Source organism: Haplochromis burtoni, unplaced genomic scaffold (assembly GCF_018398535.1).
Source record: "Haplochromis burtoni strain Fernald_Lab_line unplaced genomic scaffold, NCSU_Asbu1 Contig_52, whole genome shotgun sequence".
Taxonomy (NCBI): domain Eukaryota; kingdom Metazoa; phylum Chordata; class Actinopteri; order Cichliformes; family Cichlidae; genus Haplochromis; species Haplochromis burtoni.
The window spans coordinates 1,999,544-2,012,428 of NW_024582413.1; the positions used below are offsets into that span (position 1 = coordinate 1,999,544).

At 42.3% G+C, this 12,885-nt stretch overlaps 1 protein-coding gene across 1 annotated transcript in view; it reads left to right on the forward strand.

Annotated features, from left to right (window-relative positions):
• Window positions 1-3,705: 3,705 nt before the first annotated feature.
• The window catches only part of syt3 (synaptotagmin III), a 41,886-nt gene continuing 32,706 nt past the window's right edge, over window positions 3,706-12,885 (forward strand). Inside the window, exons 1-2 of the mRNA XM_005921785.2 lie at window positions 3,706-4,022; window positions 11,751-12,058. The gene's annotated coding sequence lies outside the window, so the exon portion shown is untranslated. The remainder of the gene's footprint in view (window positions 4,023-11,750; window positions 12,059-12,885) is intronic.

Consider the following 12,885-nt stretch of genomic DNA (forward strand, 5'->3'; position numbering starts at 1 on the left):
CTTTATTGTTTTTTTTAATTGCTTAGGGTTATTGTAAGGAATTAGGAATACAAGCCTTACAAGGTTAATAAATCTTTCAAACAGGGCTCTTTTTACTCATCACAGCAGAAGTTACCAACAGTGGCAAAAAATCTGAAGGGGGAAAAAATTAGCATGCACACCTTGATCTCATGTTTTCATCACTAATGACTGGAAAAGGACCCGATAAACACCCTAAATACCCCGGAGACAGTTTTCCCGGAATCGATGTAATCTGTACTCTTTCATGGCGAAAACAAACATCAGATGTTGGGCTTTTTTGTCCAGAATGAAGAAAGCTTACGTTTACAGACTCGCCTTTTATTTATTGGTCCTAAAATGCCACCAAGCACAGAGTGAAACACTGTCTTCAGGATGAAATCTGAAACCAAAGGCGCTTAGTGTTACTGTTGCTGAAGCTACAAGATTTATGTCTGAAATGGGCATTCCCTAGTCTGAGGAAGAAGCACAAGAAGGCAATTCAGTGCTGTTGATTACTGTTGTTTATATTTCTAAGACAAGTGAGAAGTTTAGTATACTCTTGTATACTAAACCCTAAGCCCTAAAAGTTGAACCTGCAATCCCACGATTGCACTTCAGGAGCTGCGTGAGATCCTTAATTAATAACGGCATGAGCTCCATAGACTGTAACATCCCTCACTACCAGTTAAGATACAGCAAAACATCTAATATCATTTATCACAGGAAACTGCCAAACCTGCTTGTATCAACAAAATTTCTGCAGACTAAAGACTTGAGAAGTATTTTGTACATAGCCAGCGTCATAAACTATTCGGCTACACTATTCCTCAACAATCCATTTACCCTTATTTTCTTTTAGGTTTGGAAATCAAACTCTAACACTTTTTGCAGCTTTGTTATTTATGTTAGTCTTAAAACATATTTGAATTTGGACTCAGACACATTTCGCACCATTGAGTTGACACCAACGGTCTTAGTCACTCTTAATCTCTTCATGGCTCTTCTCCCCTCCAGCCTTTTCTCGGTCTACTTTCTTTAGTACGTGTGCACGTGCTATTACATACATGCACGCTAAGTGCCTTGGAGTGTGCATGTGTGAATCGAGTGCCTTAGAGTGTTTTGTGTGCACATGGAGGAGTGGATAATTTGTTCCACATAAGAGCGATATTATAATGCCAGCACTCGTTTTAGGGGGAACAAGATTTCTGGTCTGACAGTGGCAGCTGCCTCCAGCTGAGCTCTCAATCCATTTGTTGTTTAACTTTCACTCTCTCTCGCCTCTCCTCTGTTTTTGTCCTGTTTCCCCCTCTATGTGTTCCTGTCCTCTTCTGTTGTGCGTCTCAGCCTCTCTCTGTGCTCTGCTTTGACAGTTAACAGAGGTCACTGTTTACTCTCATTTATCAGTCAATCATCGCCCGCTGCAGGGTTCCAAACACAGCTATTTTTCCATCATCTGTCCGTCTTTTTTCATCACTGCTTCCAGAAGGATGATGAACACAGTGTAATATAATTATAAGGTGTTAATTTGTTAAACTATGTGTGGCAAATACTCTTTTTAATATTATTTCCCGCCTAACTCTGAGAACATTCCTGCTTAATCTTCTCGGAATACATAAATGCTGTCAGGGTTTTATTATTTTTGTCAGCGTGACAAGTTATTAAAAATTGTGCTGGGAATAAATGTGGTCTGTGAAATAATATCACTTTGTCCGTTTGGATAAGTTGTAAGATCATGTTGAGTTATGGGATTTTATTGTTTTGCCATTGTGATCACTAAACGTTCTGCAGGAGCATTAGTCCTGAATTAATGTGATTTTTTTTATAGATGTGGATTCCAAATGTTTTTTTCCAAATCTATGTCTTGATCTTTGCTCCCCATTAGCATAATAAAAAGCCCAAGATCAAATTTGGATTCACTTAAACCAGCCTAATTCAAATAACACCCCCACCATCACCGCCACCCCTTCCCCTTCTATCTCCCTCTTAGACCCATCTGAAGTCCGTGATTAGCATTTTTATGAATAAATAACAGTTTGATCTGTGCTATTTTTATTTTTTTAAGAGCTTGCATTTAGAATAGTTTTTGAGCCAAATGCATGTAGAATTTCCATACCCAAGTTTCTAACAAGGCCTAGATGTTCGCTTGTGCTGTGTGGCCCATTAGGTGTTGTTTGGGCACACTCTGGGAGAATGATTAATTCATCAGTGTGCCGTCTTTAAATATGAAGATGCTTGCTTCTGTCCCGACAACAGAACTCACAGTAGGAGGCCTTTCTTTTTGGACTGAAAAAGATTAATGCGCAGGCTTCCTGCTAACTATAAATATTAGCGGTTACTAATTATGCTGTGAAGTTAAACTATAGGCAAGATTTTAATGAGAAACATCCGCAGTGACTGGAAGAATACAGAAAAAACCAACAGATACCATGCACAGTGCGGAGACAGTAATGACTGGCGATATGGTCTGAAAAACACACATGGAGAACAAGTACAAAAGTGCGCGCTGTTCGCCGTGTTCATTTAACACGGCAGCAGGCCCATATGCTGTGAACATCTTGAGGGGCAGAGGGTTGACTTGCCTTACGTAACTGTTAAAGTTAGCACCATCTCAACAGGAAGAAGAGAAGAAACCCTAATCTAGGGGTTTACACACTACTTTCCAATTATTGTTTTTCAGATAGATTTGATTTTTGTTGATGGAAGCGATATGATACAGAATGTGACATCTGGATATCAAAACTACTTCCCTATTACGTCCTCTCGCTGCTTGATGTGCAAATTCAATTATAACTGAATTACAGCTTTTCTCATTTTGTTGGGTCGACCACTCTGGGAATATGTCAAGGGCCCCTGAAGGCACCCTGGGAGACACCAACCCCTCTCGTACAATGCCTAAACCTGTTCCCGGCTGACCGTGGTGAGTCCTCATTATCCTGCTCGTGATGTTATCATAAAACAGAGAAATATTTTTATGTGCATATACGAGGCCTGCAGGAATATCATAATCTAATCATGACTCCAATAAGCCTATGTCTCGTTCTAACTAGATCATGTCCTCTGTATACTTCAACTGCTCTTCTCATGCTGCACACACATAACACACACACACCAGCCAGGTCCCTTTTTTTGGCTCAGAGCCGAACAACATTGACCCTCTATCCCATCTCTGCTCTCCACCACCTGACATCCTAGCAGCACCTCCTCTTCACACTACCCTATCCCCACCTCTACTCCCACCGTTTCTTCCTCTCATCCCACTGATGTTGCCATAAAAAAACGGCAACATTTTATGTGGCCCCCAACCCACTCACCACCAGCACTACATCACCTCTCCAGGGGCATCTGCGGGAGTATCATTATCTAATCATAGCTCTAATAAGTCCAAACAAGATCCTGGGTGCTTCCATGTACCCTGCAGGCTCAGAGAGGCCAGTACCCTCCACACCATTTATAGACCCCCTCCATCCTTGCTTCCCACCAACACACACACACACTCCGGTACCCACAGGCCACTTCTCTCTCTCTTTTCCTCTACACGCCCCACATACATCAGTATGTCTTTAGCACTGGCTGGGCTGTACAGGCAGAGAGAGAGAAGAGACAGAGTATTAGTATTCAGAGCACAGTGAGGGAAAAAAGGAGAGGGAGTGAGCAAGCAGCAGAGAGAAAGAGAGAGAGAGTGAGAGGGAGGGGATAGTGAAATAGAGAGGAGGAAAAAACACAAGGAGGGGGAAAAATATAAGAGAAGAACACGGGAAACGGGAGGGAAAAGAGGGGAGGGGAGATATATCATATTGTTCATTTCTCTCTCTTAGTCTGCCATCCCGGTTGCGCGGCTTACTGCTCGGTGCCGTCTTGGAGAGGAAAAGAGAGTGAGAGAGAGAGCGAGAGAGAGGAGGGGTGGACAGAGCGAAAGAGGGCGGAATGCCCCTTTACAGGCGTCGCATCTGACTAGAACAGCGGAGAATCTCGTAATTCGGAAATTGGTCAGATAGGAGGACACTGCTTTCTGCAACACCAAGGTAGGGAGACCTTCCCTTTTGTTGCCCCCTTTCAAGCAGCATGCATGCGGGTCTGTGATATCCGCGATGTATGCTTTATTCGCGTCATATCTCCTTTGATCCTGCATCCCGCACCGTGCTCTGCTGAATGTGCCCTAAATCTCGCAGCATGTGTCTGTTTTCCATGAATATTTAATGTAGATTATTTGTGCATCACTCTGGCTCTTCTGTATTGCATTCTGCCATTGCATATTCGAGCCTATAGTGGGATGCATGCTGTGTGGAGGCAGTCTATAAGGTAACGGAGGCTGGTCTAGCCCATATGACAGATACCAGTGTCACAAGTGTATTAATGGCAGCTATCCTCACAGACGACAGTGATTAAACTTTTTTTTTTCCACGAGAACGACATGAGGTATGAGGCGAACAGACAGAGGGGTGCGCGCGCGAGCACGCAGAAAACACACAAGACAGGTTGACGTGCGTAAGACGTGCGTAATCCCCCTTCCACCCACACCCACACCCCAACCAGCCTACCCCACTCCCCCTCACCATCAAAGACACAGTTTCCTTCCCACCACAGAGAACCATATTTATGCAAATGGTCAAAAAAAGGAGAGAAAAAAACAGCCGCTGAGACACACTGACTCACCGACTCTTACATGGTGCTAGGTGAAAAATGAAGTGAAGGCGGCCCGTTGTCTGTGCGTGTGTGTGTGTGTGTGTGTGATTACACTCCCTGTCTGTAAATAGGTCCCGCTCTGCAGCTCCACGGGCTGTGCAAGAGACAGGAAGAACAGTACCAGTATCCCACGGTTCCTGGCTGGCCACTTGCTCTCTATTTCCTGTCCCATGTTATAGATAATTTAAACACTTGCAGCTCCAACAGGCCCAGAGTGGCAGAAAGCTGTGAAAACCTCAACAGAAACCCTGATATGTGTGAATGGAGGATAGAAATAAGTGGGGATGAAAGGAGACACTGCCTTTTTGAAAGCGAAGGGGTGTTTGGTTGAATGTTTATAGAGATATATGGTCTTTAGCTGATATTAACACTCACCCACCTCATGTTATTTATTTGCTGAGAGGGTGTCCAGGAGCTATTATAGGACTGGCTAAATTGGAACAACCTCGAGGCTGAGGCTGAGCAAAGCTATTACCTCTAGTCAATAGACATTAATATCCCCATGCTCAATCTCGGCCTCATACACCGCCAAGTCTGTCCCCGTGAAACCGCTCCACTGGAGTAACCAAAAAGATGTGTTGTAGTAGCCCTATCTGTTTACCCTTGTGCATCAATCCGTCACAGCCGAGTGAGCAAAGAGGAGCGATGATAGCATTGTCTCAGGCAGACATCGCTGTGGCCTCAAAAGGAAGTGATGCAAAACAGAAAGGAGGATATGCCGGCACTGGTGGAGAGAGGTCATGACCTCAGTACATCAGGCATACTCCTGACGAATAGGGAATGATCTGAGGATACAAGAGTACATCGATTTGAGGTGGTATAAAACATGATACAGCCCAGCAGGGTAGAGCGCAGCTGATAGCATCAAAGTCCAGAATAGAGAGGATAGGGTCACGGGGCCAAGATGCCAGTCTATGGAGTACAGCTGACTTGAGATGAGAGAAAAAAAAGTTAATGTGAAAACTGCCAAAACACCAGAAGTGTGAAATTCACTTAAACACTTAACTGAATTAGCAGACTTTCAAAACAAAAACATAAACAAAACCTTTCAGGCAAAAACGAGAGGTTCAATTAGAGATGACTTCCAGGTACAGATGAAAACAAAAGAAGGCGCGTGGCAGCAGATAGAAAGACTTGAAAGCACGTTCAATGAGATCCGCCTGAAACATCCTATTAGGTATAACCAATGGATTAGTCTCCTTTGTCTACAGAAGCATTATGTTCTGACATAAAAAGGCTCTGACTGGTCTCAGTTTTGCAATTATGAAGGTGTTCAGTTTTACCTCCATGAAAATAGTTTGACATTTTAGCAATAAACAGTAATTCTGTTTAGACCAACCTTAAGAGAGAAAGAAGCTGAATAGGAGGAAAAGAGGGTTTTATGATCTTACACCGCCTCAGACTGTGGGGTGAACTGAGAAATTAAATTCCAGAAAAAAAAACCCCAAAAACTCAAGGTAATACTACAACTGCTGTTTCCACTGCTGATGATATCGATCCAGGTGCCTTTGAACTGGAAAAACTAAAATTGTAGAAGACCCACATGTGATGTATTTCATTCAGCACACAGACAAATATATTATTATGCTAAATGACCATATTGGGTTGCAAAAGATCACAGGTTTGTGGTAAGCATCTGAATGTCTTCTGCTTCTTATTCAGCAGACAGCAGCGACTCAACTGTCTTATCACTGTAATTCCCAAACCCAGCTGAGGTGTGTGATTCTTCCTTCAGAGGCAGATTCCACATACAGATTTCAGCGTTCACTCCTGCTCTCCAACATGATCCTTGTTACTGAAAAACCTGCCCCCTGGGTTTTTATCAAATTCACATTCGCCACACTCAAGGATTTCTGTTTTGTTTGTAGCAGCTGTCGGTGGAATTTCTGAGCGAGGGAGAAAAACCATTGTAATTCTTGTGTGAGGGAGGTGCTGCGCTAAAAAATAAGAAATCCAATACCCCCCCCCCCAAAAAAAAAGAAAAAGAGAAAAATATAGAGAGAGTGCATTCAATATTAGATAAATATTTATTACACTATGCCCCAGCCATATGAAATGGGAGTAGTGCTGGGTTGGTTTGTTTTTTTGGTGTTTTTACTCAGACTTTGGATGTGGTTTCTCTTTATAGTTTGGATATTTTATGCACCTGAGAGGAGCCCCCAAATCTGTCCTTACTGTGCAAATGTAAGAAATCTCTTCATTAAAAGGGGATGCAAATATAAATGCCTCATCTGCTTTATCACCTGTAAGTCGGAATGAGGATGTAAAGGCTGCAATGAGCCTTTAAAAATGAGTAATTTAGCTGATGCTCTTATCCTAAGTGATTAACGGGAGGGGGCAGCCAGGGGTTTGGCATCTTGGTGAAGGACACCTGTGTAGCTTTGAACTTGCAGTCTCTTTCGTACTGATACAGCCCTGAATTTGGGTTTACATCCATTAAAGCTACTAACGGGTGTCTGGTGCGACTGGCCCTTTTTTCCTGGACAGATTTAGCTCATGATCTGATTGGCTTGCTTCATCTCATCCAGCTCCCATCTCCTTCCCGTTAACGTGATTGGGCAAGACTGATTGTTTTTTTTTCTCCGTGGAGTGATTAGGCTGTGACCTTGCGCTGCGTCCTGTCTCCTCTGCCCAGTCGGACAGTGACCTTACTGGTCGACTGGTCTGTGTTGTGGCGTATTCGTTCCCTGTGTGTATTGATCCCAGGCAGAACAGCAGTCAATGGAGCGTCTGTGGGAGGCTTAGTGTTGCTCTGTACAGTAAAGTAGGAAGGCGCATTTCTGGGCATGCTGCTATCTCAGTTGAATGCTCCATCACCATGTTTCTAAAGGCATATTCATCGGCGAATACCCATCTTCTGTAAATATTTTGCTTGTAGTAAATTGCATCGCCCAAAACCTTGATTACCATTGTTGCTGTGTCACCCTCGCCGCCAGCTTCCTGTTTTTTTTCCCTGCCCTTCTCTGCTCCAATTTTTCCCCTCCCTCTTTATCTGTCTCGCCTCCAATTTAATGTCAGCATCTCTCTTATCCCTCTCTCGCCGTCTCCCTATTCCACTGTCTCTTGCTATACAATCGTTCTTTCTGTCTGTCTCCTCCATTTCTTTTTTGCCTCTCCCTCTTGATGCTTTCACTGGCATTTGAGGCGTACAGTTTTGTGCCAGACAGCCATTTCTCAGATTGAGATATCCCAGGTTTTAAGTCACTCAGACAGATTTGCTATCTTAATGGGCAAGAGTAAGGGTGGGGTTGTTGGAGGAGGGCTTGTGTTGCTTTTTGATTTGCCAATTTTGGATTAATTTCTGTAATAGGTTGCGGTGAGATGTAAAGATAAATGGACTCTGCATTAACTGAGTTTCCTGCACTGATAAAACAATCTTGCTTGCATTATCAGCATAAATCTAACAAAACAGTGCGTGCACAATCAGCTTTCTTGCATGGAAAAAAACATATTTGCAAGTAAAATCAAATTTTCATATTCATCTGGTCATTTTTTAAAAGCGATATCTACTTAACTTTAAAAGTTTCAATTGTCTATTTTTAATTAAAACAAGTGAAATTCGATGCTGGTAGTAACACGGTTTTTGGCAGTAACATGCATCTAATTATCTTTTCAAATTAATGAAGATAATTAGTGAAATTCAAATGGGATAACTTCTCATTACTTTTTGACTTTTGAAGAGCAGTGAGTCACTGTTGACAGAGATCATGGCATGGCATTACTTCCCAGCTCTTTTAATGATAAGAGCACCATCCCTTTGATCACACGAGTCCATGCTGACACTGGGATTGAGATCAATCCAGCAACCCACTGCACTCAAGGTGTCACAGTCTCTCTAATCTAACATGAAAGTAAATATAACTCAACCTGGGCAAGTGAACTGTAAATATCCACATCCATCCACAATCTTTGCCACTGCAAATTCCCAAATGCCCCCCAGAGAGGCTACAATATTAACAGGAAACTGCAGACTATAGAAAAAAAGCAGGTGTTGGTATAATGTATCCAGATGTCTACTGAGCTTAGTATAAAGTCCTTCTAGAAGCACATCTTGCCACTCGGCAGCCATTCTGGCAATGCCTCGAGAGAGGCTCGATATTAATGTTGATGGTTATTGGGATATCAGCAAGGCCTGGGGAACATTTAACCAGACAACCCGATATCACACCAAAACTTGTAATAGACACACAAGTCCGCTGTGTGTATTTCATGCTTTGCCTCTCCAAAACATGAAGTGGACATGTATACAAAAGTTTTATTACCAGCACGAGGACATAGCGAAATATCTCCCTTTGCTGTTACTGCAACTTCCTGCAACTTCTGCATGCAAATCTTTTTCACGCTTTTTAGAATCAAAGCGTGAAATAGACACATTGGACCGGCGTAGCTATTACACATTTTGCTGTAATACTGGGTTTACCCAGATGAGAAAAGCCTTGAGCTCCAGGGAGATCATCCAATACACTAAGCTATGTTTGTTCAGCTCGCAGCAGAGACATGGAGAACTATAAAAACTGCCATGGTCAAAGTCCAAACTTTCTGAGCCAGTCCCTGCGACAAATCCTCTCCGTCTGATGGCAAAACAAGGCAGACAGAGCAACGTCCCAAGCAAGAAGAGATCCTTAAAAAGCCAGCAACCAACATCAATAATGGACCTGGAACACAAAATGAAAATGAAAAAGCGCACCGCCACAAAAGACCTGGTGTCGGGACCTCATCGCAGACATCAAAGTGACAGGACTAAGAGGGGAATGGGTAGTAAAGGCAGGGTTAGTCAGGATGAGGGCCTAACTAACTTTAACTGGAATATACAAATTACATGCAAAGGCTCAAAGGTCTAATTTATTAAGGGCTCAATCCAGAGTACTAAAGTCAACAGCATCAGTGTTCATTCTTTGGGTACGCTAAATAAATTCTAATGCTAATTCACATTTTGGATGTAGTTAGCAAAAAAAACAAACAGAAATTACACTTTCCTACACATTTACTAATTAACCACATACTGATATAATGATTAGATAATCCGATAACACAAATCTGAGATAGTCGTGAACCTCTACAGTGCAAATATGTCACAACAACGACACAGCTGGTTCATTTTTTCCCCCAGTTTAGCTGTTGACTGGTTCTGAGGGGGCAGCAGCATCTTTTCCTTTACTGATTTCTACTTTAGATTTCTGCTTGGGATTCTTTGAGTGCTATGATTTCCTTTTATAATGCATAAAAGTGTAACTAATGTGCATCATTTTTCCTGCTACAAACTGCCCGACACAGCTTCTCAAAAAGCTACGATGCTTTTTTGCTGTTGAAAGAAAGATTCCAGATGGGGTAAAATATCTGCATCTCCTCTAGCTTTGTGATTGTACTGACAGGGCACCTATTTGCTCATTTCTAACTCCACAACTGTATTTTGGCTGTACTAGAGTAGCTTTGCATGACTCACTCCTCAAGCTCCTCCCCCATAAAGGCAACTTTCTTATAAGCCATCTTACTCCTGAGTGGCTGTCTCTCGCAAACAGAAGATTTGAAAAGTGGGTGATTTGGGGGCTTCTCTCCCAATAGCAAAGGCCATGTGCCTACGATGGCCATATTGAAAATATCCACTCTCATTTAGTTTATACACAGAAGAGGCAAAGAAGAGAGCGCTGGCAGGGTGGAGTGGGTGAAGACGAGTATCAGGGGGGTGATTTGTGACAGAAGTATAGCAGCAAGAGTGAAAGGGAAGGTTTACAAGATGTTAGTGAGACAAAAAGACAGGAGGCAGAGATGTAGGTTGCAGAGTTGAACATGCTAAGATTTCACTGGAAGTGACCAGAAAGGACAGGATTAGAAATGACTATGTCAGAGGGAAAGATTATGTCGAGCGCTTTGGAGACAAAGTTAGAGAGGGAAGGCTGAGATGGTTTGGACATGTGCACAGAAGAGATAGTGGACAAAGGATGCTGAATAGAGGGATGCCAGGCAGGCGAAAAAGAGGAAGAGGCTTGTGGATGTGATGAAGAAGGAAATGCAGAGGGTTGATGTGACAAAGGAGGATGGCAGGATTAGGGTGAGATGGAAGCAGATGATTCATTGTGGTGACGCCTAAAAAAAGAAGAAGAAGAGAAGAGTCAGAAACTGAGCGCCTCAAGTAATAGTGAAGAAAACCATGACCGGTTTTCTTTAAGAGGAAAAAATTAACAAAATAAGATGTTGGGGTTTAGTCAAGATACAGTTACAATGTTATAGTTCATGATACTAATTTAACCCTGTTCCTCTTCTTTTCCTAAGATTAATTTTTTTTAGTGTATAGACTGACCGACTTTCATTATGTGACTGAGAGCAAACAAGACAGGGGAAGTGTGTTTCTGTCTTCAAGCAGAGGGACAGAAAACTTGAAAGGGTTTGGAAGCATTTCTTGTTTCTGATCTTGTTCGGAGTGAAATATGTCTTTGCCTAATGCAGTGATTGATGGAAGGCTGGGAGACAGATGGACACATAAGGAGCACTTTGCTAGGGAGGTGCCACTCAGTGCACAAAGACTGACGCTGACATTTCACAGAACAACATACATCAAATGATCAATAGTCCTTCCCCTGTCTGACGAGGTACCTTGCTTGAGAAATAGGGCCGCTGCTTTGCAAGGACAAAACAGCTCAGTGGAAAAGTGAGCTGACCTCTCACCACGAACATTGTTTTGCCAGTGATTTATTTTCCGACCACACCACTTGTACAAGATAAGGTTTTTGGCCAGGACATGTTCAATACTGGTGGTTTTTGGAGCAAATCTGTAATATCAGACACAAGTTTGCACACGTTCTTTGGTCAGAGTCCCTGGAGACTCGCACACTGTGAGAAACTGGAGTTTGGGCACTGACCTGTTTTTATTTTGACAGAATGAGATCGGAATTAAAGGCAGCATGCTAAAGAAGGCCTGTTTCCTTTGAATGAAAGGCTCATGAGCAAACACTTAAGGGAGTCAGACTTAATGCATCTAATTATATCTCAATCTGATGTTTGTGTGATTTTTGAGTCCCCTGTTGTCTTCATTCACCTTACTGATTGATTGATTCCTAATGTTCTTCCAGGTTCTGTTGAAAAAAATCTCCACGACTGACAGTGACAACCAATCCACGCTGATGTGCTGGCAAGGCCAAGGATCCCGATGCATTCCACCAATTCCTGCTGGAGCTAGATGACTAAGAGCTCAGCACAACAGGCTCCCATTTCTGATCTTGGAAACATTAGGAAAATAACAAGATAAAGGTTATGCATGCACTGCAGGCATAACTCCACGCTCCTCAGCCAAATCTGTTTGCAAAGAAAATTTCACACGTAGTGTCTCCACACGGGCTTGCAACATGGCCCACAACCTGAAGAGCTGAGTTCAATAAAGGTAAAACACATAAGTAATATCTTTAATTTAGATTTTTCTTTCAGTTTGACTTTTGGTACACAATTTTTAATCTATGAAAGAAAAAAAAAAGCCAGAAACCAGGCGCACTCTCTTAAAGTGTTTGTGGTTTCAGTATATTTATCTTTTAGAGACTCACTGGAAGAGAGCTCACAATTATCTAAATTACTCTGTAATTACAGTAAAAAGTGTTTTAGTTTGAAACATGACATACGTTTCCAAAATGACTGACCCACTGGTCAGTTTTAGACAACAAACTAATCACGGTATCCCCAGGAGATAATTGACAGCAAGGCCCTGTGCAATTAAGGGCGCACCATATTGAGTGAAGGATCCGGCATTATTCAAAGGCTCCTGTTTAAGGGATAGGAAATAAAACTCGCTCTATTTAGTTCTCTATAAAATACACAGTTTTAGCTGTATATTGTTGCTCATAATTTAATTTCTTCATTTCACCAAGTGGTGTGTAAATGCACAGCCATCCATCCACTGTCTAATCTTAATCAGTTTTTATTTTATTTATATTGCACCAGATCACAACAACAGTCACGTTAACGAGGCTTAAACTTACTGTAAATTGATTAGTTTTAATTTTGCTATAGTCATCTCAAGGTGTTTTATGTTAAAACGTGAAAGAGCACACACTTGACGACAGTGGGGATGAAGAACTCCCTTGTTAACATTAATAACACTGTGTCTTTTCAGATGTGCAGGTTGCCAGTTCCATAGGCATTAATGCACCATCATACATCAGAGATGCAGGTTTTTGAATTGAGCACCGAAAACAAGCCACATGGTCCCTCTGCCCT